The following is a 26,308-nucleotide window of genomic DNA, read 5'->3' as shown; positions in this document are numbered from 1 at the left end:
ATTGATGCATTCCAGATGCTAACCAACCACTAATTTATTTAAATTTATTTTTCTTGTCACCTTTGTTTATTTTAAATTCCCCATAAATTGATGTCCTGTTCTGTGTTCCCAGTAATGGGAATGGTTGCTCCCTGTCTAGTCTGTCTGGACTCCTGGCAAATTTGAACACTCTGTCAAATTTTATCTCTTGCCCTTTCAAAGAGGAAACATTTTAAGCTGGCCATACTTAATCACTGGGATCAGACCAGATGCAACTATGTAAGAAAGGCTGGAAGCTGTGCGGGCAGTAGGCACAATCTTTCAATTGTCCTGGTGTCTAGATGGCTGGATAATTGCAAATGTTATATGTTGTCCATAAATGATACAAAGATAAATATGGAAACTGCAAAACATGGATTTGAACTTTCAAGATCTCTATAGCCGAAAAGTATTTAATTTTTGTTTTTATTATCATTAACAGCCACTTGGGAAAAAAATTGGTTTAATTCAACCAAGCCAGGACAAATCATATTTAACTTGACTTAAGAGTTAATGAGATTAAATAGGATTAATGTGGTGTAATGGATTTCAGAAATGGGTACAAGTTATCACTAAAGCTTAGAAAAGTTTAAGCCTACAACACATGGAAAGTAGCAGTTTGTACAAAAAGATGCTTAATGACAGGAAATCGAAGTGGTGATTGAATGCTGTTTGAACAAGAACAAGGCCTACATCAGGGTTCCTCAACATTTGGAACCATTGCTATCTCCTTCATTTTCATTAATGACATGGATGTGGGTGTGCAGAGCATAATTTTAAATTGATGGAATCATTCTCAGAACAAGTCTTGTAAAGACTTGGGTTTTCAAAATTTTCATGTAGAAATGAAATCTAAATAAACATTTTGTTTTTGGTGAAGGACCAGAGTGTACACTGCAACACCATTATTGTGTGCTTAAGTTGTATTGCAAAATTTCACTTCAATTGGCTGTGTATTTATACCATAATTGTGATATCTGCTATATGATTGAAATCCTTTCAACCTCACAGACGAAGAAAGGGCAAATTTAATATGAAGTACTTACACATGTATGGAAAGATTTTGAACTTGGAAATATTGGATTTGCTGACAATTAATTTTGCATTTGATGTCATTGTCAATCCAAGTGTAACATCATTTTAAAATATCCCCAGAAAGCAATAAGCTTAGTTCCTCCATTGGGCAAACCCCTTCAAAAGAGAACTTTTTTAAGGTTTCCATCATTAAAGCATTTTCAGACCTTCTTTTGTAGGGAAATTAAGCTTCCCATTGTGACAACAGCATTGAGTTTGTGCAACTTTCATTACAATTAAAATTAAATGGAGAAAGACTGCAGAAAGCTACAGCACAGGAGGAATTGGGAACCGTCGTGCATAAATCACAAAAATACTCATGTCCAGGTTTACAGGGTAGTGGGAAAGACAAATAGGTTGTTGATCTATATTTCAAAGGCAATAAGAGTATAAAAATAGGCAAGTTTTGCTAAAACTACGCAAGGCACAAGTTCCCTGCACCTAGAACACTGAACAGTTAAGATTTCCTTTTATTTAAGGATAGATGGCAAAGGTTTGGAGGGAAAGGGGCCAGATACATGGGGCTAGTTTAGTTTGGAATTATGTTCAGCATAGACTGGTTGGGCTGAAGGGTCTATTTCTATGCTGTATAATTCTCTATTTACTAGCATTAGAGGCAATTCAAAGGGTTCACTAGGTTGATCCTGCGTATGGAGGAATTCTCTTTTGAGGAGAGTTTGAGTGGGTTGTGCCTGTACCCATTGGAGGCAACTTTACTGGAAGATAATAAGATTCTTAAGGGACTTGACTGGGTAGATGCAGAAAGATTGTTTCCCTTTATTGGAGAGTCCAGGATCAGAGTTCATAATCTTGAAAAAGGATTCATGCAATTAGTACAAATGAGGGAGTTCTTGAGGGTATGAGTCAGAATTCCTTACTGCAAGGGACTATCATTAAGAATATTGAAGGCTGAGACACCTTTTTAATCATTAAGGAAATAGAGGGTTATGGAGAAATGGCAGGAAAGGAGTTGTTGATTATCATATCACCCATAGTCAATGGCAGTGTAAATTTGATTATCCTAATTACCAATAGCCCAGCTGCTGTGTGTACTACTGTAAGTTGTCGTTATTTGCATATTCAAATGTTATAAAGCTGTCTTTTTAAATAGCATTCAGGGGTGTTTGAGTAATTTTCATTCCTTTTGCAAGTTTGTGGAGTTTTTTGGACATTGTTTTCTACTGATTATAGCTTTCCAATTTAGTTTTGGTCTTGTTGATACAAATGGATTATTGCAATTAGACAGTCGGTGTCTAAATAAAATGTTGACACACCAAGCCATGTTTTAAAATTGATATTTTAATGATTTTGGAATCTTAACTGGTGAAATAAACCATTTGTAACCCTTCACCAGATTGTGATGTAGATTAGTTGAGTTCAGGGTAGGACCAACAATATTCTCACTCTTTTTAATGTTCTTAACTCTAATGCATATGACCTAATTCAGTGCAACGCCAACTATCTCTTCCAAGAGCCAATTGATTTTTACCATTTCCCACTTTGAGAATATGTGAGGATTGGAAGAGATGTTGAATGTTGCAGGCTTTATTTGTTGAGTATTTTATTGTGGCGGGGCGTAGATGTGCACTCTAAGATGCTGCCCCAGCTAGCCCCTCTCTTCACCGCTCAAGCCAGCTCCCCTTTCTCCCTCTCTCTTTCATCCTGTTTGCCTTTCTCTCCCTTGTCCATGCTCTCCTCATGTTTCTCTTCTCTTCAACCCCATTCCCCACAAAAAAAAGTAAATGGGTTGATGACATTGAAAACCACGTTGTTTTTGCAGCAGCAGTTCGGTTTCAGTTTTACTAGGACATAACAACCAACACGAAAAGAAAACCAGAGTTGAAATGCAGCTTGCACTGTCCTAATGTAGTCTGAGCTTTATAGCAGCCATTGCTGTGTTGAAGCATTTGGGAATCCATGCCTAAATAAATCAAACAGCTGAATGAAACAGAGGAAATGTATCCTTATGTCAGTTCTGTTCTAATTATTTCTAGAGAATAGAATTGTTGTTTTAAACTGCACTAAAGTATTTGTGAAATAAGTTTGCTAAGTTGTAAATATAAAAATTGTGCATTAACATCCCATATTTGTAGTTAATAACAGCACCTAACACTTGGTGTCTAATTGTAATCCTCTTTGGATTTCAACAAAATAGACTTTGTTTTCTGATATATTTTATGCATGAATGTTTTATCCTTCAATTTTAATGTTCTGGTTCTGATCCATTTATTGTCCTTTGTTGTAACACCAGTCTGAGGAACTTTAACAATCTGGCATCTGCTAACCATCCACTATCGATTTCAAAAATTCCTTATTCTTTTAAGCTAAGAACCTTTCGAGCAATATGTAATCACTTACTGCTAATGTGTCAAGTTGTGTAGGAACATGGGAAGTGGGAATAAGCTCTTTGTCTTCTGTACCTTGCTTTACTATTTAATTAGACTGAGGCAGATCAGCCAAGATCTTTCACCCAGATAATAGCCCCATTTCACTTGATATTTTGTAATACCGAGAAAATGATTGATCCACATGTCATAAACTCATTGCCTGGTACCAGCCCTTCCTGGTAGGGAATTCCAAAGATTCACAAAACATTTGTAAAACAAAATTTGTTCTCGTCTTGCCCTAAGTTGTTTAACTCAGTCCTCTTGTTCTGAGAGGCTCTCGCAGTCTCTGGCTCTCACTTTTGCTGTGTCTCACCCCTTTACACTACCAACCTCCCATCCCACCCTAACAAAGAGAGGGAAGTTAAGCACCAGGTTTCTTATTGCTCATATAGATTGTAAACCGTTTGGTCTAAAGATTTAAGAAATAAATTGGCTCAATGGAAAGACGAAAACACATTGGATTTATTGAAAGTAGCTAATAAACTTCAGTCATCGGGAATTCTGAGACCTCTTGTTACTTTCCAGTTTGTTATAGTAAATTTGTTAACATTTCAGTGGTAACTAAGACACTGATTTGTGTATTAGATGACAGCAAATTTATCCATTTTAAATCTCTGCTTCACTTTCGTTGCTCAGTGGCAAAGCAGGTGGAAGATTTTTACCTAGCCTTTCAACCCACAAATGGAAGTGGCAGCTTCAGCAGAGCTTTAGATTGAGCAGTGATTGAGGTCTGTCTTACTCTGGATTAACTGAAATCAATTCTAGATGTGGCTGCTGTCTTCTATTGTATTAGCATAGCACTGAAAATAAAGCTTTAAACATGGTAGATTTATTTAGTGAGTTAATATTAGTGTTAAGCTTATTTTTAAATTGCTCATCACTCAGTATCATCATAATCTGGTGACAGAACTAACTGGTTAATGAATGCTTGGACCTCAAATACATGAGAATTTAGTTTTTAATGCCTATAGAAGTTTCACTGTCCTCTCTCTTACAGTAGAAATATAGTTGTCAAATGCTATAGTTGAAACTAATCTTTTCAATTAAATAATCTTTTCCTTTTAAATTTGAATATAGTCTTAAATTCTGAACTAACACACTCAAAGTTAATCCATGTTGGTGCAATTTGGACAACCTTTTGTGTGTCCCTGGTGGAGATCGGTTCCGTGCAGCCATGGGGAAATGTTGTCTCATGGAGATTGTAAAATATGGGTTCAGTTTTATGGAGTGTAAAACTTTATTCTTCAACAACAAGTTGAGAGCCAGATGATTGCTGCTAATATAGTATGCTATGAGACGTGGCATTGCAACATTTCTAGATTTTACTACAATTGGTTCACTTTTTATGAAATTGTTTTGTATGGCCTTGCTGTTTAATAGACTGCTATATTTGTTTCAACTAGGCATTGAAATAAATATTATCAGCTTTGAATACGCTTGAAATGTAGAAAAGCTGTTGCTTATAGTCACTTCTGATACATTAATATGAATCTTCTGGATAACTTAAGGGGCTTACAGTGTGCAGTGACATTTCTAGTGAATGCATCAGCTAGGTTTAAAGAGCAGTTTACGCAATCATTTGTTATTTACTCCATTGCTATTAAATAATGATTCTTAATCAAAAGGTTAATTGTCAACATGATTAGTTACTGTAAATACTTTTGAACCAGTATGAATCACAGGGCATGGGGAAACTTGTGGCTGTTACAAAAATTGTAAAATTATCTTCCATGTTTTTAATTCAGAATGAACTTTTAGATGACATTGAAGTAGAAGATTGTTGAGAGCTTTAGCTTGAAGCATTGTATATATGCATGTCTGGTTGTTACACAAGAACAAAATTTTTCTGTTTTTGTAAGGTGCAATACATGACTCTTTTCCAGCAAGTACTGTTGATAAATTCATGTTTTACTGAAAATGTTTCATGTTTGAAAGAGTATTTCCGTGCAAATTAGCCCAGTTGTGACCTTTTGACCTGTATTCAAGTTCCCTGAGGTTTTAAGTTTTTTTTAATGAAACTGTAGCATTTCACTTATGGCCCCTTTTATTTTTGTTTTCATGGATTTAAATGTGTACAAACCTACGCAGACCTCTGTCGTTGTCAAGTGACATACTATGACTGGGCACTCCATAAAATGTGACTTATTGAAATAACTTTTTGAATAAAACTCAGCCACATCTTGGCACTTGTGGACAAATTGTTCCCAATGTTTTACTGAGTCAGCTGGTGAAAGGTCACAATTGGATTTGGTTTTCATGCTTGAAATATTTTAAAATGAATGAAAGTTCAAAGCTTGAGCTTTTTTAAAAAATCATATTTACTTCTAAATGTGACTGAAAAAACCTTCTAATGTGTATGATTGATTAATTTACTGGTATGTAGCATAATGGTCTTAATGTAAATTCTGGCGCCTCTGAAATGTGTGGAAAAATATTTTACACTTTTCTATTGTGCTGAACAAGAGTTTAAATTGTTTCTTTGATCTGTAGTATTTGCATACTAGTAGGGTAAAATGTATTCAAGATACCAATATTAATACACAAATGCATGAGTTATAATATGTACTTAGTAAATTCAGTATGATGGTGTAAAGTATGTACAAACATAGACAGGGAAGAACAAAATCTACATCATGAATTTTGACACATTACAGCTGTCTGAAGAGAAACGTCTCCAGATAAAAGAAACAACAAATGCTCTTCACAGAAAGGACTGCCCTTTATCCATCTGTTGGAATTTCATGGTTGAACAGGAATTCTCAGGCTACGTGGTTAAACGGAGCAACAGTAACGAATAAAGCAAATCCACTGTAATGGTAACTGATTGCTCTACATTTTTTTTATGTTGCTTGATTAACCATTTTATTTGGACACAACCTGTGACTTAAAAGTTACTAAAAGCTTTGGCAACTCTTCGTATTCTAAGCGTTAGAAGTATCTGACATGTAAACAATTAAAAGTTGTTAGCTTCTCTGTTTTTATAGTTCTTTCCATCTTGTTACCAAAATTGTTACAAAAATGTTAATGTTCAAATAATGACTGTAAGCAGCTCAGTTTCAGTTTATCAAAATAGATGTACCATTAGTGTTGTAATAAACTGTTAAATGGAGCCTACGGTTGTGTAGATTATGCAAGTTTTCAAATTCAGTTTCTTGATGTTGAATCCTTTTGAAGGCTGTATGTTTGTTTTAATTTGATAAATTCCAATGTGTAATTTGCCTGAGTTGGTTTGGAGCTTGTGTTAGTCAACCTTCCATTTTAGTTTTAATGCAGAAGCGTCTTAATGATAAAGAAATCCAGATGTGGCTGATTGGGGACTTTTTTTAAACACGTTCACTTCACGTCTTGGAATTAAAAATAATTCAGCAATATAATTTGTGATTGTTTGTGTAGAAGAAAACATTTTTCCTATTCTGTATGTCAAAGTGTAGTGTGTTGGACATGAAATCCTGATTTTAGTGAGAGGATTTTTTTTCTTCCTAAATTCTGTGCTAATTATTTTTATCTGCCTCTGCTACCTCAATTGGGGAGAGGAATCGTTTACGTAAATGTACAGCAGTTGCATTGTATTTCAATACAGACTATTTGGAACTGCCAAATATTTTTTTTAAACTAAAAGAGGACAGTACAAACAAGCTGAATATCGAAATAGAAGCCCATGTTCTAAGATTTTGTTGTAGTAATTGAAACTGAAAGCTCTGTATATGTTTTCATTTTGTCTTGAGTTTGAATTTGAAAACCACCAAAACGTCTACACACTGCTTTTTACTTTGAACAGACTCATAGCTTGTTTAGAAGATGCAGTTAATGTCAAGTATTTTTCAATGGCCTTAGTTTCTGAAAATTAGCTAAAAAGGTCTCTAAAAGCATATATGGTGAAAAGGGCAGTTCGTGTAGATTAACTTTTGATGGTTTTAATATTCATGTACAGATCCAGTACAAAACCAGAATAGCACAGTTTTGACTGTCTGTATATTAGCACTATTTTTGCACTGAAAAGTTCTTTAATGTTTAAATGTGAAACTTAACTACTGGGCAAATACAAAATGTGAAACTTTTTAACAGAAACACTTTGGGGCTGGGTTGTGATCAGTCTGAAGCACATTTGTCAGTTGCAAAATGGTACATCCTAAGTCTCTCTTCGTGTTAAACAGTAAAAATAATGGTTCAGTGGGTGACTAGTTACTCTAGTTGTAGTGGTTAATTTCCCTTTAGAGGCCTTAGTTTTAAGTTCTGGTGTTCCCAAGCTTGGGAGTCAGCTTCCTTTTTGGTTTTCCTGGTGTCTTAGAGTTAGATGGCGATAGTGTATTAGAGGTCACATGTGGGAGCATGCACTTTACAAGTAAGGAGATATGACTAAGCTTGTTAGGGGCTTCAATTTACTTTCTGTCACATGGCTGACCGGGCATATCTCCTGTTCTTACTGCCTGCTGCTTATGTGTTGGAAGGAATTACAGGTTGATATTCAACCTTGTTTTTACAAACTTGCCACACTTCCCTTGGCCATCAGTTCTCGGGGTGGAAGTTGAACCTGGAGCTTCAGACTGAGGCAGGGAGGTTACCCACTGTGCCATAAGACTTCGCTATAGGTAGATGCGGGCCTCTTTTTATGATCATTGATCTGATTCTGGCTTAAAATTAGAAGATTTAATCCTTTTACATAAAGTGAGCTTCCTTTTGGCCAAAGTGGAGCATGACTGAGCATTTATGTAGGAGTTTATTGTTCATACTCATAAATTTGTGGTAGAAATGGATAATTTGAATATGATCTTATTTAATCGAGTAAACGTGTCATTTTTTAAAGGGACTGGTCGTACATCTTATTCCCAAATGTAGCTGACATTTTTTGGAATATTGCAAGTTATTTTTGGTTCATAGCTGCGTTAATCATAACTTGCTAACAATATTGATATGTTTGTTACTTTAACAGTTCAGCCATTACCAATGTTTGTTCCTTTTTGGAAGGGGGTGTCGACAATACAGCACTGATGTAATTTTTAGTTCGTGTAACAGATGGTTCACTGTTTCATGTAATTATAATTGCAAAATTTTACACAAGATTCTTAAACAGGACAGTGTCCACCTAGAGCTTTTTCATTAGTAGCAGCTTTTGGTTTAACATTATTTTTGTTTATTGAAAACCTGTTGATCTGAACCACTACTTGAAGAGTATATTGCCATTTAACATGAAACTACAACTCATAGCTTTTTTTGTAATTAATGAACCATTATGGGTTGGAGATGTCATCTTTAAAGTTATGCATTTTGCTAAAATAGTTGTATGAAAGTCAATCTTTGCCACACTTGCAACTATGTTTACCAGGAAACTAGACAGCACAATAAGATTTTCCAATCCACAGGTATGAGATTTGTAACCAGAAAAATGTGGACTATTTACTAAAATTATTCTTAAAGTTAGATTGTCCAAAAACAAGACTCGGGTAAGTAAAATTTTTAGATATTAAATTTGGATGCTTTGCTTCTTTAATTTTAAATTATTGATCAAGCACTTTTGTTACACCTTTTTTAAATCACCATTTTTTTAAATAAAAGGCTTTATATAAAATTCAGTGTTTTTATTTAAATAAGGAGTTGAATGATGTTAAAATACATCCAGAAACTAGTGTGTAGTTTCAAAAGAATATTCTATTCTTCAGAGTAACAATGGGTTAGATTGTGGAAATGGATTAAATTTTATTGGACTACACTTTCAGTTTAGAATTTACTTTAGACCAAATGTTTGTCCAGCTGGCCTGGATTTTGTTCCAGATGGCACAACCTTTGCCATCATAACTGTGAAACAAATGGCTGCTTTTGACATCAGCATTTTCAGATAAAGCTGCAAATCTAACTGCTCCGTCCAGTGGTTTTCTTTTCTGGAGTGCCTTCTTGAATGTCCCTGCATTTGAAAATTGCTTTAATTTTTAATGCTATTATTGGTCTTGGTGTACAAACCCCTTGAAAGAAGTTATATGTTGTAGGAGACATAATTTGGAATTTTTTTTTTTGCAGCCTTTTTGTTGTAATTTATTGCTAACAACCCCTCTGACGTTTTTTTTTTGTGGCATGTTTTTCAAAATTTAAGATGCCCATTATCTTAATCCAGTGATAATGCTTAAGTTTTACTAAGATTTACAACTCATGAAGGATCGTTACTGCGATTTCCTTTTTGTGTCCGAATTCTTCAATATGAATGACGATTTATCCTCATTGAAGGCATCACTGCTGGATACTGGAAATCCTGTATGAGTTGATGCCAGAATCAAAAATATCATTGGGAAGATTTCCAAAAGAGTTGAATTGAACTTTGCGGCAACTTTCTTCATCACTAGGAAATGCTGTTCCATTGATCTCAATCAGGGCCCAATTTTTGTTAGTGAAAATGTCAAAAAATAGTCTAAATGATGTATGTTAGATCTGTGTTTTTAAACAATATTTATTGGTAGTGAGGTGATTTAATGAATTTTCATTTGGGGGTGGAGGTGGGTAGCAGCAGATCTTAACTTACAGAACAACAGATATGAGGTGTGACCTTTTTTCATTCTTAGAATAGTTCAAAGAATTGAAAATGCAGCCTTGATACCAGAGTGCATTTGCACTCATGGTAACAAAAAGCAATTTTAGAATCTATGGTGTGTGGAAGCAGGCCATTCAGCCCATCAAGTCCACATTGACCCTCTCAAGCATACCACCAAGACCGATCATCCCACTCGATCCCTATAGCCCTGCATTTCCATATTGGCTAATTCACCTAGCCTTCACATCCCTGGATGCTATGGTCAATTTAGCATAGCTAATCCATCTAACTTGTACATCTTTGACTGTGGGAGGAAACTAGAGCACCTGCAGGAATTCCATGCAGACGCAATGATAATGCAGACTCCAGACAGTTGCCCGAGGGTGGAATTTAAAATGGGTCTCCAGTGCCATGAAGCAGCAGTGCTAACAACTGATCCTTGTGCTGCAATGCGTTTGTCTATTATGCCTTGTCAGCAAATTTGTATCAATGGATCTTTTAAGATCACCTGGGTCCATTTACCTCATTTTACAGAAAGTCCTTGTCTCATGTCATAGAGTCAAATCCTCCAACCCTGACAACAACCTTGTAAATCTTTTCTGAACCCTTTCAAGTTTCACAGCATCCTTACAATAGGAAGGAGACTAGAATTGTATGTAATATTCCAAAAGTGGCCGAACTAATGTCCTGTGCAGCTGCAACATGACCTCCCAACTCCTGTACTTAATATTCTGACCAATAAAAGAAAGCATACCAAGCACTTCACTATCCTATCTACCTGCGACTCCACTTTCAAGGAGCTATGAACCTGCACTCCCAAGTCTCTTTGTTCAGCAACACTCCCTAGGACCATACCATTAAGTGTATATGTCCTGCTAAGATTTGCTTTCCTGAAATGCAGCACCTTGCATTTATCTAATTTAAACTTCATCTGCCACTTCTCAGCCCATTGGCCCATCTGATCAAGATCCCATTGTAATTTGAGGTAACCTTCGCTGTCCACTACACCTCCAATTTTGATGTCATCAGCAAACTTACTAACTATACCTCTTATGCTCGCATCCAAATCATTTATATAAATGACAAAAAAAATAGAGGACCCAGCACCAATCCTTGTGGAACTCCACTGGTCACAAGCCTCTAATCTGAAGAACAATCCTCCACCACCCTCTGTCTTCTACCTTTTGACCCAGTACTGTATCCAAATGGCCAGTTCTCCTTGTATTCCGTGAGATCTAACCTTGCTCACCAGTCTCCCATGGGGAACCTCGTCAAAGCCTGTATCAATCACATCTACCGCTCTGCTGTCATCAATCCTCTTCGTTACTACTTCAGAAAAACTCAATCAAGTTTGTGAGATATGATTTCCCATGCACAAACCATGTCGACTATCCCTAATCCGTCTTTGCTTTTCCCAATACGTGTACGTCCTGTCCATCAGGATTCCCTCCAACAACGTGCCCACCACAGACGTCAGGCTCACTGGTCTATAGTTCCCTGGCTTGTCCTTACCACCCTACCTAAACAATGGCACCACGTTAGCCAACCTCCAATATTCCCGCACCTCATCTGTGAGCAGGGGGAGATATAAAAGAGATGTAAGAAGGTGGTGTGTGTGTGGAATGAGCTGTGTAAAAACCCTTTTGGATTCTCCTTTAATTCTATTTGCCAAAGCTATCTCATGTCCCCTTTTTGCCCTCCTGATTTCCCTCTTAGGTATACTCCTCCTGCCTTTTATACTCTTCTAAGGATTCCCTCTATCTATCCTGTCTATACCTGACATATGCTTCCTTCTTTTTTTAACCAAACCCTCAATTTCTTTAATCCATCCAGCATTCCATATACCTACCAGTCTTTCCTTTCACCCTAACGTGAATCCAGAGAAAGTATATTCCTGTTATCTCATTTCTGAAGGCTTCCCATTTTCCAGCCGTCCCTTTTCCTGTGAACATCTGCCCCCAATCAACTTTTGAAAGTTCTTGCCTAATACTATCAAAATTAGCCTTCCTCCAATTTAGAACTTCACCTTTTAGATCTGGACTATCCTTTTCCATCACTATTTTAAAACTAATAGAATCGCTGGCCCCAAAGTACTCCACTGACCCCTCAGTCACCTGCCCTGCCTTATTTCCCAAGAGTAGGTCAAGTTTTGCACCTTCTCTAGTATGTACAGCCACAGACTGAATCAAAAAATTTTCTTTTACGCACTTAACAAATTCCCCTCCATCTAAACCCTTTACATTATGGCAGTCCCAGTCTACTTTTGAAATGTTAATATCCCTACCATTAAGACCCTATTATTTTTACAGATAACTGATCATGTGCCCATCTTGAATTCTTCAGGCATGCCTGAGCCAACAATGCCATCTGTATTTAAGTGCTAATGAGACAGGGAGCATGCATTTGAAAGAATTGCTACATCCGTTATTTTGTTCTGCTGGGTTATATTAATGTGCACACAGCAAAGATGGAAATTTAAGCTTTTTTCATGTGGCAAGATATCCATGTTTCATAGTCATAGAACCAAGTATCAAAATCATGCCAATTATGAACTTTGTCCAAAGAGTGACCTTGGTCCACACAGTTATGGTGAGTCAGCCCAAATTAGTACCTACTTTCCCTATGCATGTATCAAGTTATGTTTTTAGAGTAGATCCTCACTGTGGATGTGAGGAAGCAGAATTTGCGACCAAAACCGATAACGTGATTAAGATAAAAATTGCAGCACCTTGTCCCAAGCCCATGGTTTTCTTGATATTTATAGCCATTTTTTATTTGAGGTACATTCAGCATCGTATGTATCCATGGGCCAACTGCAAGCAAGTATTTTGGTCAAGGAGCATTTCTGTGATTCCCTTTGTAATGCGTTAAGGAAAGTTCAAATAGTGAGAGACCCTTCATCCTACATAATATCAGTATCTATGTTGGGGCAAACAGAAATTCTGTGGGCAGTGTGCGTTGTTACAGCTCCTAAGATTATCACATACCATCTCCAGCTTTGCAACGATCTCTGGATTGCCAACATAATCTTTCAGGGCAGACCTGGTCGCAACTTTGATTGGAACCAGCTCCCGTTAATCATCACAAGAAGGTGTAACTTAGCCAGTGTTCTCTATACCCACGCCAACTGCAGCATAGCTTATAACAGTGACCCCATGCATGCTTGATAAGAGAAGTGGTATAACCCTGAAGGCTTTACCATTCCAAACATGACAGTCCACCAACCATCAATATTGCATGAATTCTAGTGATGCTTTAGGTAACTCTGAATATTAATAATTCCATAATGTATACAGAACAAAACTAACAATTTGATAATAAAACTCCAAATTTAAAGTATCCCTCAATGGGCCAGCTAGACTTAATTGGCAAGTGGCAGCATCATGCCTTTGAAGTATGGTAGTGGTAATGTCCCTACCCCTAGACTTTGAGGCCCAGGTTAATGTCCCACCTGCTGCAGGGGTTGTGTAATAAAACCTTTGAATTGGCTAAGTAGAAAAATAGGTTAAATAAAAATAATTAAAAATTCAAATATGGTAGATGTGCTGATCTGGACTTAAATTAAGTGAAATTTGTTTAGTCTACACAGGTTCTTGGATGCTATGGGAGCCTCGTCACTGCGTGCACAGCCTCTCCATTCTTAATCAATTTTATCCACATTGTGTGGAATTTATAAAAATGTGCCACTACTATGGATACGTAGAAGAATAACATGCTGAAGTCTTGCTGTGTCATAGAGGTGGTTTGAATAGGCAATTAAACTATCTCTGTCAAAAAATGATCTCTGGAAAAGCACAGCAGGTCAGGCGGCATCCGAGGAGCAGGAGAGTCGACGTATTGGGCATAAGTCCTTCCCGAGGAAAATATAGGGGTGGGGTGCAAGGAAAGGGGACTGAGTGATAAATGTGTGTGGGGGGGCTTGGGGAAGGTAGTTGGGAAAGTGGAGGGTTGCTGATGGTGATAGGTGGAGTAGGTGTTCTGTTTTCTGGCTATAGTCTTTCAATTTCCAGTCTCGCGCCATTGATCCTAATAGCCTGATCGTAATATAACTGACTGTAACCTGATTGGTTGCTTTGGAGAATTTATCACATGCAACTGTCTTGTCGATTTGTGTGTGACTTCCATTTTACTCCACAGGAAATACAGTATTTTTAACATGCAAATCCTGCTGTGCTCTTCAACTGGTGAACAACAAGAAATCATTGCCCCCTATGCCACACACCCACAAAGTCTCTAATTTTTAAATAGCTAAGAAATGTGATATTTGGGCCTACATTTATATAATCAGAAGATCCAGTGAGTTGCTGTACACCTAAATTGCTTCTATTCAAGAAAATTATTTCAACAGCCTATTTGAGTTTGGTGCAACACTATTTGAATAGACTGTTTGTTTGTAATACTTTTTTCTTTCCATTTTTATTTTCCCTTCTGTCTGCTTCTCATTTCTGTAATTTAAGAATTTGTCCAAAGTTTGCATTAATATTAGCAGTGGCTACAGCTAATCGTGCTTTGTAAACTTGCTCTAGTTTGCCTTTTTATAATTTGAATATATTCGTGAAGGTAGCAGCAATTATGAAATTGCACAACTAATATGTTGTTTATAATACTTTTGTCAACAACAATATGCTCAGTATGTAGAAAATAATTTGGCTGAAATGAGATTGGTTGTTTCTGGGGAGTTATGGTCGGGGAAAAGTCATGAAATAGTGCGCAAAGGTACTGGGATTGGCCAGAGTAAATGGTGCATACATTTGATTTATTCCTATCAGTTTTTCCAGAGTTGATTCTTGGTGCAATATGGTTTTGTCCCCGCTACCTTAAGTTGCTTGGCTATCAACGTATGGCTTGCTTATTGAGACACTGTTCTGGATATTTGGCTGTGATCTCATTATCAGGTGTCTGCATGTGACTGTTACTGGAAATGATCAGGAGTGGCAACATTTGACAATTCAATTTCCAATTAAATAGGAACAAGGATAAGAATATTGATAATTTGCTTTGCTAGTTCATGGCAGTCCATGAGATTAGTATTGAGATTTTTAATTGTCATCTGGTTCAGCGATTGGCTAATCATTTCATTGGGCAGATTGGTAAACTTTGCGAGATGTTTTGCACATGGGACTGGATGCTCCATCCTGAAGATGTAAACTTTCTGAACCAAACTAAAGATGAATCCATTGAAATCAAAGTGGTTGCTGTAAAAGCATTTGCAAGCTTGAACTTAATTTTTGTTTCTTGGTATAGGGACATGTAGGCATGTTGGATTTTACCACCATCTGATATGGAAAAGAGCAAGTAATTAATTAGCAGCTTCAGTCTACTCTGTGCTGAGCACGAGATCTGCAAAAATCAATCCTCCAAATCAGCAATCTTTGTTTCAAGCATTGTCTTGTTATAAGCTAATCTGTTAGCTAACTTAATGTCACAGAAACATATGATTCAACAATTATTCTGTCTGAGGTGATTACGATTATTCAGGTTAAACCTCCAATGATCTGAAAATTGCAATCACTGGTACCACTACAGTTAGCAGTCGTCAGCGCTGTTTCCTTGGATCAAGTGATAGAATCTCATCATTGCTAGAGCTTCAGTTTGTGACTACCTCATATCATGTAGTGCTTGCAGATAGGTTTTGCTTAAATTTTTTAAGGTGCCCCTATCCCACATGCTAGAAGACATACCTTGACATTAATACGAGATTATGTATGTCTGCTGTCTAGAAGAACAAGTTGTTGGCCAACTTGCCAAGATTGAATCCAACCATTTTTTTTAAAATAACATTCAAAGGCATCATCATTGGCAGCACTGGGCACTTGCCACCAACCAACATAATTAGTTAACATGAGGAAATTGGAACAGGTCAGACAATAGAAAGATTATGGTGACTGGCTCACCTTAATCGGTCCTTGAACTTACAAGTAATTTTCAAAGAATTATTGAAAAGCACAATTTGAGTAAATGAATAGAAAAGAGATTTTGTGAAGTTTACACTATCCAGGATGAAGCACTTGATCAGCTCCCAATCCTCAACTTGAACTGTACAGTGTACTGTGTTTATAATGTGCACAGCAGACAGACCCACTGCAATAGTTCGTCAAAACTAGTTTAGAGATGCTCTCCTGCCTATGATCACCACTGCCTTGAAGGGAGCAGGTTCCTGAGAACGTCATCACCTTTAAGTTATACACTGTCCCAATTCAACATATTAGAGTCATAGAGATGTTCAGCACGGAAACAGACCCTTCACTCTAACTTGTCCAGGCCGACCAGATATCCCCACCCAATCGAGACCCACCTGCCAGCACCTGGCCTATATCCTTCCAAACCTTCCCTCTTCACATACCCATCAAGATGCCTTTTAAATGCTGCAATTGTACCAGCCTCCATCACTTCCTCTGGCAGCTCATTCCATATATGCACCACCCTCTGCATGAAAACGTTGCCCCTTAGGTCCCTTTTTAAATCTTTGCATTCTCATCCTAAATTTATGCCCTCTCATTCTGGACTCTACATCCCAGAGAAAAGACCTTGACTATCCATGCTCCTCATGATTTTATAAACTTTTACAAGGTCAACCTCAACCTCTGCTCCAGGGAAAATAGCCCTAGCCTATTCAGCCTCTCCCTTTCGCTCAAATCCTCTAACCCTGGCAAGATCCTTGTAAATCTTTTCTGAACCCTTTCAAGTTTCACAATATCTTTCTGATATGAAGGAGCCCAGAATTGCACGCAGTATTCCAACAGTGGCCTAACCAATGTCTTTTACAGCCGTAGCATGACCTCCCAACTCCTGTACTCAATACTCTGACCAATAAAGGAAAGCATACCAAATGCCTTCTTCACTATCCTATCTACCTGCAACTCTACTTTCAAGGAACTATGAACCTGCACTCTCAAGATCTTTTTTGTTCAGCATCACTCCTGAGGACCTTAGCATTAAGTGCATAAGTCCCGCTGAAGTTTAATTCCCTAAAATGCAGGGATAGTCCATATGGCTTTGTGGCTGGGAAATCCGTATTCATAGTCACTGGGTCACAAAATCCTGAGCACGTTGATCTTTTCAAAAATGTGACATCATTTGCTGTTTAAGTGAGTACAAATTTTGGCAACTATATTAAAAAAAATTTTTCTCAACAACCAGTTCAGAGATCTTATTACATGCCTCTGGAACAGGTGGGACACCATAAAAATCTTAACATACAGCAAAACAAAGTTGCTAGTCTATTTCCCAACTCAGCAATTTAGAGATTTAAGTTCAAAGAAAGCACACCACATCTCTCAAGCCTTTGGATGTTCTACTTTATTTTTTAAAAAAGCTGCTGACTATTTCTTTGCCATGGTCTGCATAAACAAAATCTGCCAACATGATCTCTTCCATGCCTCAGAGCCTGAGCTTTCCTCAGTTATAATAATTGGTGATATGTAACCAAGATGTCCAGGTTTGCAGTCTTTACCAAGAATGTTTCTATCGCAGTGACTTTGTTTTTCTTGAACTGTCCTCCACTTGAGAAAATTAAACTTACTTTCCACCTTAGTTAAGCCTCTGTTAAACTGCCCTAAAAAGTTTAATCTCTTTTGTAAGCTAAACTAAAATTAATTCTTGTTAGTCTGAACTGAAAGCCAGTTAATGGCCTTCAGTATTTACCTGTTGTTGACCGCAAAGTCTTAAGGAAAGAGGGCAGGCCATTGACGGCTGATGAGACATTTCTTCATCAAGAGAGTAATGAGCCTGTGGAATTCTCTGCTACAAAGTGATCAGATTACTTGGTGTGGAAACAGGCCCTTCAGCCCAACAAGTCCACAACCGACCCTCCGAAGAGCAACTCGCCCAGACCCATTCACCTACTTTTACCCCTTCACCTAACACTACGGGCAGTTTAGCATAGCCAATTCACCTCACCTGCACATTTTTGGACTGTGGGAGGAAATCTGAGCACCTGGAGGAAACCCACGCAGACACGGGGAGAATATGCAAACTCCACACACATGGTTGCCTGAGGCCGGAATTGAACCTGGGTCTCTGGCACTATGAGGCAGCAGTGCTAACCACTGTGCCGCCGTGAGACCAAAAGCATTGCATGCTTTCAGGAAGAAGTAAGATATAGTTCTTCATGCTAAAGGGATTAAAGGGAATAAGGAGAAAGTAAGAGTAAAATGCTGAGATTGGCAATTTGTCTTCTTCATATTGAATAGTAGAACAGGCCAAAAGGCCTGAATGACCTGTTTCTATTGTCTGTTTCACGTAAAATATTCCAATATCTTACACCACTAATATTCCAGGGGTTCATGAGCCACCTATTTGCGCTAGACCACTGTCTCTGAAACATACTGGCCACTTCCAGAAGGACTTGCTGACCTTGTTATTTTTTAAACAAGTAATTTCATCAAAATAATCCCAATACCTCGTATATGTCACTATTTTAAAAACCAAGCTAATTACCATTATATAAGCACACACTGTGCATAAATGGGTAATGCACAACTTCCTGAATTGTTCTGTAAGTATTGAAGATTTGCTTTCTGCTTAAGTTTTTGTTGTAAATTAGCATAATCTAGGTAATAGTGTAAATACAGGAGAAAAAGCATAATGTGTGTTCTGTATTTAAAAGAATGCTTCTGTATTGCAGGTCACCATGTATGTAAACTAATTTGTCTTACTCTTAATAACGACACATCTGGATCTAAATACAAAATGTATATTACTAAAGAAAATTATTTTTTTTCCTTTTTTAAATCAACACAGAAGGTCTTTATATTTTGAAGAGTCTGCATTAATTTTCCCAAATGTTTGGGATCGGTGTGAGCACATAGGCATGAGCAAAATGATGGTAAGAACCGGTAAACAGTTGTATTCTGTTTGCTTGTCACTCCTATTTATGAAGAACAACCTTAATGCATCTAATTATTTCAATGCAAATATTCTGTATTAATTGTTCTTCCTGTTAATTTTCCTGCATATCTGTCCACACTTGGTAAGTCTACAGCTGCAATCTGAGAATTGAATCTGGACATCTTTGGTCTTTGGTCAAAGACTGGTATATTTACTGACTGAACCGATAACACATTCAAACGTCTTTGCCATATTTTCACTGCAGGTAATAATCCTTTTGATTTCCAATTGGACTATTCTATCAGCAGAAGAGAGCTCTAGAAAATATAAACTGCATCATTATAGTGTAACTTCTCCAAAGTCAAAATGATAATTGGATAACTTCCTTGAAAATTGTATGTATGCACTTAAGTTTAGAACTTTTCCAGTTTATTCATTGCTACAGTTTTGTTTTTAAGTATTACAAAGTTTACAGTGAGACTACTCATCAAACATTTGGGATGGTCTGCCCTATTCTTTGTCCTTTTGTCGCAATTTTTCTGAAAGAATGAATTGATTTCCCCCCCACCCCCCTTTTTCCCCCCTCCCCCCCAAGTATATTTTGTGAATGAGGCCTTGAAGTTCTTGTCCGATGCAATCGTGCAGATCACAGTAGTTTTCTTGAAATGAAGTATCTTGAACTATTCTTCACATTTTCTTTTACAGGTTCTTCTAAAGCTCATATGCAGTAAATACAGTAATACTGTCTTGATATAATTTCATAATGGTAATTGTAGACATGTGGCTCATGGTTTTCTGCAGAATTTCAGGTGAACCCCGTAGGATGGTGAAGACTCCTTATTCAGAAAGACCACTTTAGTCTTTCATTATTGTACATTACACATCATCCCCTGTCACCTTTTGTTGAGATTACTTGGCAAGAAAATGGCAAAGTTTCTCTCACTTACGCATGAAAACTACAGTTAGTAGTTTGGAAACTTTTCCACTTTAAACTTGGTGCAATTCTTCTTTCATCATTATCATTGTATTACTGGAATATTTCCAGCTTAACTGGATTGCACATGTTGTTTGACGTAGTTTCAACACTACTTGTGTGATGCTTGATGTAATGAAGTAAATCTCGAGTCAAACATGTGACTTGTGTTTAAAATCTTAAATGCAATATTTTAAGTGTACTACTTTTAAAAGAAAATTAGCATCACACAGAACATGTTGGAATGGTAAATAAGGCCCTCTGTGTGGAGATATGTGGGTCAAATGCTTCGGGTAATAAATATTTTAATAGGCTTGAAGGTACTTTTCATAGGGCTTTTGTGGCATCTAATTCTGATGCACAAATATTTGTGTATAAATGTCCATTCTTACTAGCTTACTGAAGAACTGAAATAAGCAAATCAGTTAGCTTTATTTTGTATTTACATCTTACCATTTTCATAATTTAGTTTGTCAGGAACCAAAGAGTGTCATTTGCTCTAAATATTTTGAGATATTTTGTGTAAGAAACAAATTTAAGCAAATAGATGTGTTTTTTGTAAATCTCATCATTTTTATGCTTAAGTTGTGTAAATCACTGAAAAATGATCAACGCACCAAGCTGAAAAAGAAAATCTCGAGGCTTTTTATTTCATCTAACAAATACCTGTATGAAAAGCCATTGGTTATTCTTCTTCTTCCACACATCCATTGCTCATTGGAGGTATAGACTTGTAGATTTTGTTTTCCTAGGGGATAAAAACATACAGCTTCAGATAATGGCACTGGTTGAATTCAATCATGGAAACACCAGAAAGATGTTCATAAATCAACAGTAGTGACGATTGGTGCTAAGAAGAATGTTTTAAAAGTGTACTTGTTCACTCCAACAATTTATGAAAAGTCTTGAATACATCATAGTTCCAAGGTATACAACTTTGGGGTGTGTACTAGACTAAAATTCAGGTATAAATTAAACTCCAGAAATCCCACTCAGAACCCTTCCTTTTCTCAAGTTTCTCCTTTAAAATCTACTATTTTGACTAAACTTGATCACCTACCCGAATACCTTTTTGTGGTTCTGTCAAATTTTGTAAGATAGCACCCTGGGTTGTTTTACTCCATTGAATGGGATGTATCAAAAGTTCTATAATCTGCAAGTTTTTGTCAGTTTGTATCTTCCAAGGTAAGCAAACAACTTAAAAGTTTTATTAAATGTATTTTCGAGATATTGATGTTCATCGTCCAGCCTGGATTATTTTTTAAGAATGTTTTAATTAAAACAAATTTAGAGCATTCCTGCTATTGTACCACTAAATGTGGTACATGAGCTCTCTAATTTGACACAATAGTCAACAGCACAGGAAACCACAGAATTATTTTGGTTTGTGGATCTCCAAAGTACATACTGCTTTAATCAGAAAATTAATGTTAATCTGTAGCTTCTTAGAGCGGTTTTATCTTTTCAGTGATTTGAAATAGCATGTTACAAAATTTTGTTTTCTCTTTGAAAGGAATTGGGGTGCAATGGGGTACCTCTTCAGTTGTGAACTTTCTTACATCAATGTACGTTCTGTTTGCGTTTTTCCTTTTGCTTTACAGGAAATGTGGCTTTTTAAAAAAAAAAATAAAGAAAATCAAGATCATTTTGTGTGGATGTTCAGTCCTTTAAAATAATGCATGCTGCATCCAGTATGTTAATTTAATTCCTATCTGAAGAATATTTGGTGAATCAAAATTCTTTTCAAAGTATATCAGTTGAATTTAAGGGCTGGGGATATGAGCTGGCATGGACCCATGTGGGCAGATGGGATATGTGAAAGGGCATACATTGGGAAGAATGAAGACTAGTGGATTTATATTTATCAAAATGATTCTAGTTTCCTCAAGGTATTTTTCCCAATGAGTTATTTTAATTTTATCACTTATTAGACTAAGTAACCTTTTTATTCCTGTTTCTTGTTCTACCTCAGATGCAAAATCTGTAGAAAGATATAGATTGTCTAAGTATGTGAGCAATAATCTAGCCAATCAAGTATTATGTGGGAGTGTTTCAAGCTGTTCATTTTGAAAGGAATTATTTTTAGAAATTAAGCTGAGGAACTATTGAACATTAAATTCAAATGGACCTTGGTGTCTTTATACAAGGTACAACATTGTTACAACATCGATGAGAAATGTGTCAAGGTTTCCTTGGAATGGCCCATTATCTCAGAATTTGTGTAGTCCCTTTTATAGTATATCGAATATAGTTCCCTTTTGATTTTTAAAAAATAGCCAACAGTACATCTTTGTGATTTTTAGTCAAGGTAATATTAGTTTTAAATACATGTTGAAAGCTTCTCAAGTAAAAAGTGATGAAGTTAATAGTTACAATATAAAGATTAAAGCAAGTGAGAATAGAAGTTGCCTATAGAATCCATGCAGTAAAGAAAGAGACTATCCAGCACAAAGACCTTCCTGTCCCGTCCCATCTGCATGGGTTTTTTTTTAAAATCATGGCTAACCCACCGAACCTACACATCCCTGGACATCACTGTGTTTAACATGGCCAATGCACCTAACACACATATATATCTTTTGGATTGTGGGAAGAAATCAGATTGACCAATGGACCCCCACGCAGACACCGAGAAAGTGTAAACTCCATGCAGGCATTTCCTATAATGTGGAAGCAGGCCATTTAGCCCATTTGAGTTGTGAGGTTAGAATTGAACCCAGATTTCTGGCTCTGAGGGAACAGTGCTAGCCACTGTGCCATCCATATGAAGATGAAAACAAGGACACTGACATCAAAGGATTAAAACTTGAAGTCACAGTTGTTCCCACAAGTGGATGAAGCATAACCAGCCCCATGAGTGGGTGAAAGATGTTTTGTTAGACTTTTACAGTCTTGCTATTTGTAGCATTAGCCTGGTCCATTACAGAAGATCTTCAAAAACAGAAATTGCTAGAAACAGCAGATCTGGCAGCATCTATGGAGAGCCTTCCAGAACTGGTTCTGAGGAAGGGTCACTTTTCCTGAAACATTAGCTCTGATTTCTCTCATGCTGCCAGACCTGCTGAGCTTTTCCAGCAATTTCTGTTTTCGTTTCTGAATTACAGCATTCGTAGTTTTTTTTTGTTTTTTATAGAAGTCCTTTGGATAGTTTGTCCTGGATTCCTCCCTCTGGCTCCATATTGAGAAGCAGTTACGTTAGATTGAATTTTTTGAAAAAAAACCTGCTGATACTGGAAATCTGAAATGAAAAGAAAAAATGCCAGAAAAACGCAGCAGTCTGGCAGCATTTGTAGAGAGAAAAACAGAGTTAAGGTTTTGAGCCCAAACGAAGGATCATTGGACTCAATATTTTTAACTCTGGTCTTCTCTCTACAGTTGATGCCAGACCTGCTAAGTTTCTCGAGGACTTTAGTTTCACTCATAGAGTCATAAGAGATGTACAGCACAGAAACAGACCCTTCGGTCAAATTCGTCATGCCGACCAGATATCCCAACCCAATCTCGTCCCACCTGCCAGCATCCAGCCCATATCCCTTCAAACCCTTCCTATTCATAGACCCATCTAGAGATACCTTTTAAATGTTGCAATTGTACTAGCCTCCACCATTTCCTCTGGCAACCCATTCTACACACGCACCACCCTCTGTGTGAAAGAGTTGCCCCTTAAGTCTTGTATATTTCCCCTCTCTCCCTAAAACTGTGCCTTTTAGTTCTGAATTCCCCCACCTTGGAGGGGAAAAACCTTATCTATTTACCCTATCCATACCCTTCATGATTATATAAACTTATATAAGGTCACCCCTCAGCCTCTGACACTTCAGGGAAAACTGGCCCTCTCCTATTCAACCTGACCCTATAGCTCAAATCCTCCAACCCTGACAACATCCTTGTCAATGTTTTCTGAACCCTTTCAAGTTTCTCCAATAGGAAGGAGACGAGAATAGCACGCAATTCCAACAGTGGCCTAACCAATGTCCTGTATTGCCACAATATGACCTCCAAACTCCTCTACTCAATACGCTGACCAATAAAGGAAAGTATACCAAACGCCGCCTTCACTATCCTATCTACCTGTGACTCCACTTTCTTTAATATATATTTTTAAGAAAAAATAGATTTTTAAATATTACAACAAAAATCAAAACAATGCAATTCAAAACAGTACAAAACTAAACCAAAATAGTAAAAAAAGTTCCCCAACCCACTCTCCTATACGAATGTATAGACATATATAGAGAAGTAGAAAATTTAAAAAAAACTAAACTAGCTATTTTACTAACTAAATAAATACCTAACAACAAACAAATAGTAATAACTCAGCCCAGCCAAACAAAACAGTCATACATTCACATTTCCTCCTCCCTGGATATTGAACTCATGAAACAATCATTACAGGTATATAAAAGCCCTTGTTACTGTGGCAGATAAATCTGTGTCTAGGTATTTCAAAAAGGGTTGCCATGTCTTGTAAAAATTCTCAGTTTTGTGGTGTACCATATTTGTGAGAAAATCCAGGGGAATATGCTCCACAACAATCTTCCGCCAACCTGACAGGCCTGGGGGGTTTTCTGATATCCAACCTAGCAAGATATTCTTCCTTGTACAGAATGTAAGAATATTGAAAAGTTTTGCCTTATGCGAGTCTGTAGGAAATATAATGGGTAGGCCCAAAAGGAGCGAAATAGGGTCCTTCTCCACCCCTACACCTAAAATCCTCTCCATTGCGCCCACCACAGCGCTGCAATATGTTTGAAGCCTGTCACAAGACTAAAGACAATGGGTAAGAGTACCCGTACAGACCTTGCACTTGAGGCATGCTGAAGATATCCCTGGTTTACATTTTGACAAACGGTCTGGGGCTAAGTGGACCATGTGGAGAATTTTCAACTGTAAAGCATGGGTCCTGTTGCAAATTGATATCTTCCTTGCATTCTCCCAAATATCCTCCCATGCCTCTGAAGAAACTTCAACACCCAACTCTCTTTCCCACATCTTGCCGAGTCGATTAGACTCATCTGATGTGACAACCCCCTCGCCCACCCCCCCCCCCCCCCACCCCCAAATTGGTGATATAGAGTACTGACAGAGTGTACTCTTAGCCCTTAGTACCCCTCTTTCTATGTCAGATTTGTGGGGATCAGTCAAAAGTGTGGTCCTTTTTTGAATAAAATCCCTAACTTGAAAAAAACGAAAGAGGTCTCTTAGGTAACTCGTACTTCCGTACTAACTGATCGAAGGACATCATTACATCTCCCTCAAATAAATCACCCATGCAAGATATACCCCTAGCTGCCCAATGTTTAAATACTGAATCTATCATACCTGGTTGAAAACTCGGCATACCCACTAAAGGTGTAAACAAAGATGTTTTGCCAATATTACCTTCCCTCTGCCGAATTGCCCTCCATGCTTTAACAGTATTGATGACTCTTGGGTTATGGCAATATTCCCTAACTGTCCTCACCTTGTCCAAAAACAGCAAACTGGTAAGGGGGCACCTTGCCTGGGAGACTTCAATATCTAGCCATATTGAAAGAGGGTCCCTACAAATCCAATCACTTATGTAGATCAAAAGCGAGCTTAATTAGTCATTTTTAATGTCCGGAAGGTCTACTCGCACCAATCTGTGAGGCAACTGCAGTTTGGCTAATTTAATGAGGGGCTGTTTATGGTGCCAGATAAAGGAGCTGAACCAACTGTTCAGTCTCCTGAGTGTTTGTTTATTGAAAATCAGGGGGAGCATCTGTATAGCATTAAGCAAACGAGGGAGAATATTCATCTTAATAAGCGCTATCCGACCCAAACATGAGACTGGAAGTGCCTCCCATCTTTGGAGATCTTGTTTAATTTTTTCAAATAATTCAAATAATTGAGTAAGATTGGCTTTGAACAGCCAATCCATACCTGGAGTAAGGAATATGCCCAAATACACACACCTGCCACCACCCCCCCCCCCCGTGACCACCTAAATGGGAATCTATAGTCACTCGAGCCAACTCATTCGTAAGATCACCCATAGGCATAGCCTCTGATATAGCAATACCCTGAAAAAGCGTCAAATGCGTGAATGCGTCAAGGCACTGAAACTGCTGGATTTGTTAAGAAAATCATCCGCATACAGTGAGATCTTATGTAATTCTGACTCCACTTCTGGAGCTGATATATTGAGATCCCCACGAATGGCCTCTGCTAACGGTTCAATCACCAATGTAAAAAGTAATGGTGAAAGGGGACAGCCCTGCCGGCTCCCCCTAGAAATATTAAAATTGCTTGATCGTACCCCGTTGGTAATGACCGCAGTGAGAGGTACCCTGTGGAGAACCTTTGCCCATCTAATGAAAACTTTGCCCAAACCAAACCGGTCTAGAGTATAGAAAAGGTACGGCCACTCAACTCGGTCAAATGCCTTCTCTGCATCGAAAGAAATCACTAATTGACTGCTGTTGGCATGTTTGAATTACGTTAAGCAGCCTCCTAGCGTTATTGGAGGATCTGCGACCCTTTATGAAG

At 37.6% G+C, this 26,308-nt stretch overlaps 1 protein-coding gene across 2 annotated transcripts in view; it reads left to right on the top strand.

The window, feature by feature from the left end:
• Window positions 1-21,443, top strand: part of cpsf6 (cleavage and polyadenylation specific factor 6) — a 53,816-nt gene extending 32,373 nt beyond the window's left edge. For both annotated transcript variants that reach the window (XM_072551711.1, XM_072551712.1), the window contains exon 10: window positions 6,134-21,443. The gene's annotated coding sequence lies outside the window, so the exon portion shown is untranslated. The remainder of the gene's footprint in view (window positions 1-6,133) is intronic.
• Window positions 21,444-26,308: the final 4,865 nt, after the last annotated feature.

This window comes from Chiloscyllium punctatum, chromosome 32 (assembly GCF_047496795.1).
Source record: "Chiloscyllium punctatum isolate Juve2018m chromosome 32, sChiPun1.3, whole genome shotgun sequence".
Taxonomy (NCBI): Eukaryota; Metazoa; Chordata; class Chondrichthyes; order Orectolobiformes; family Hemiscylliidae; genus Chiloscyllium; species Chiloscyllium punctatum.
This window is presented reverse-complemented; position numbering and strand designations above follow the sequence as displayed.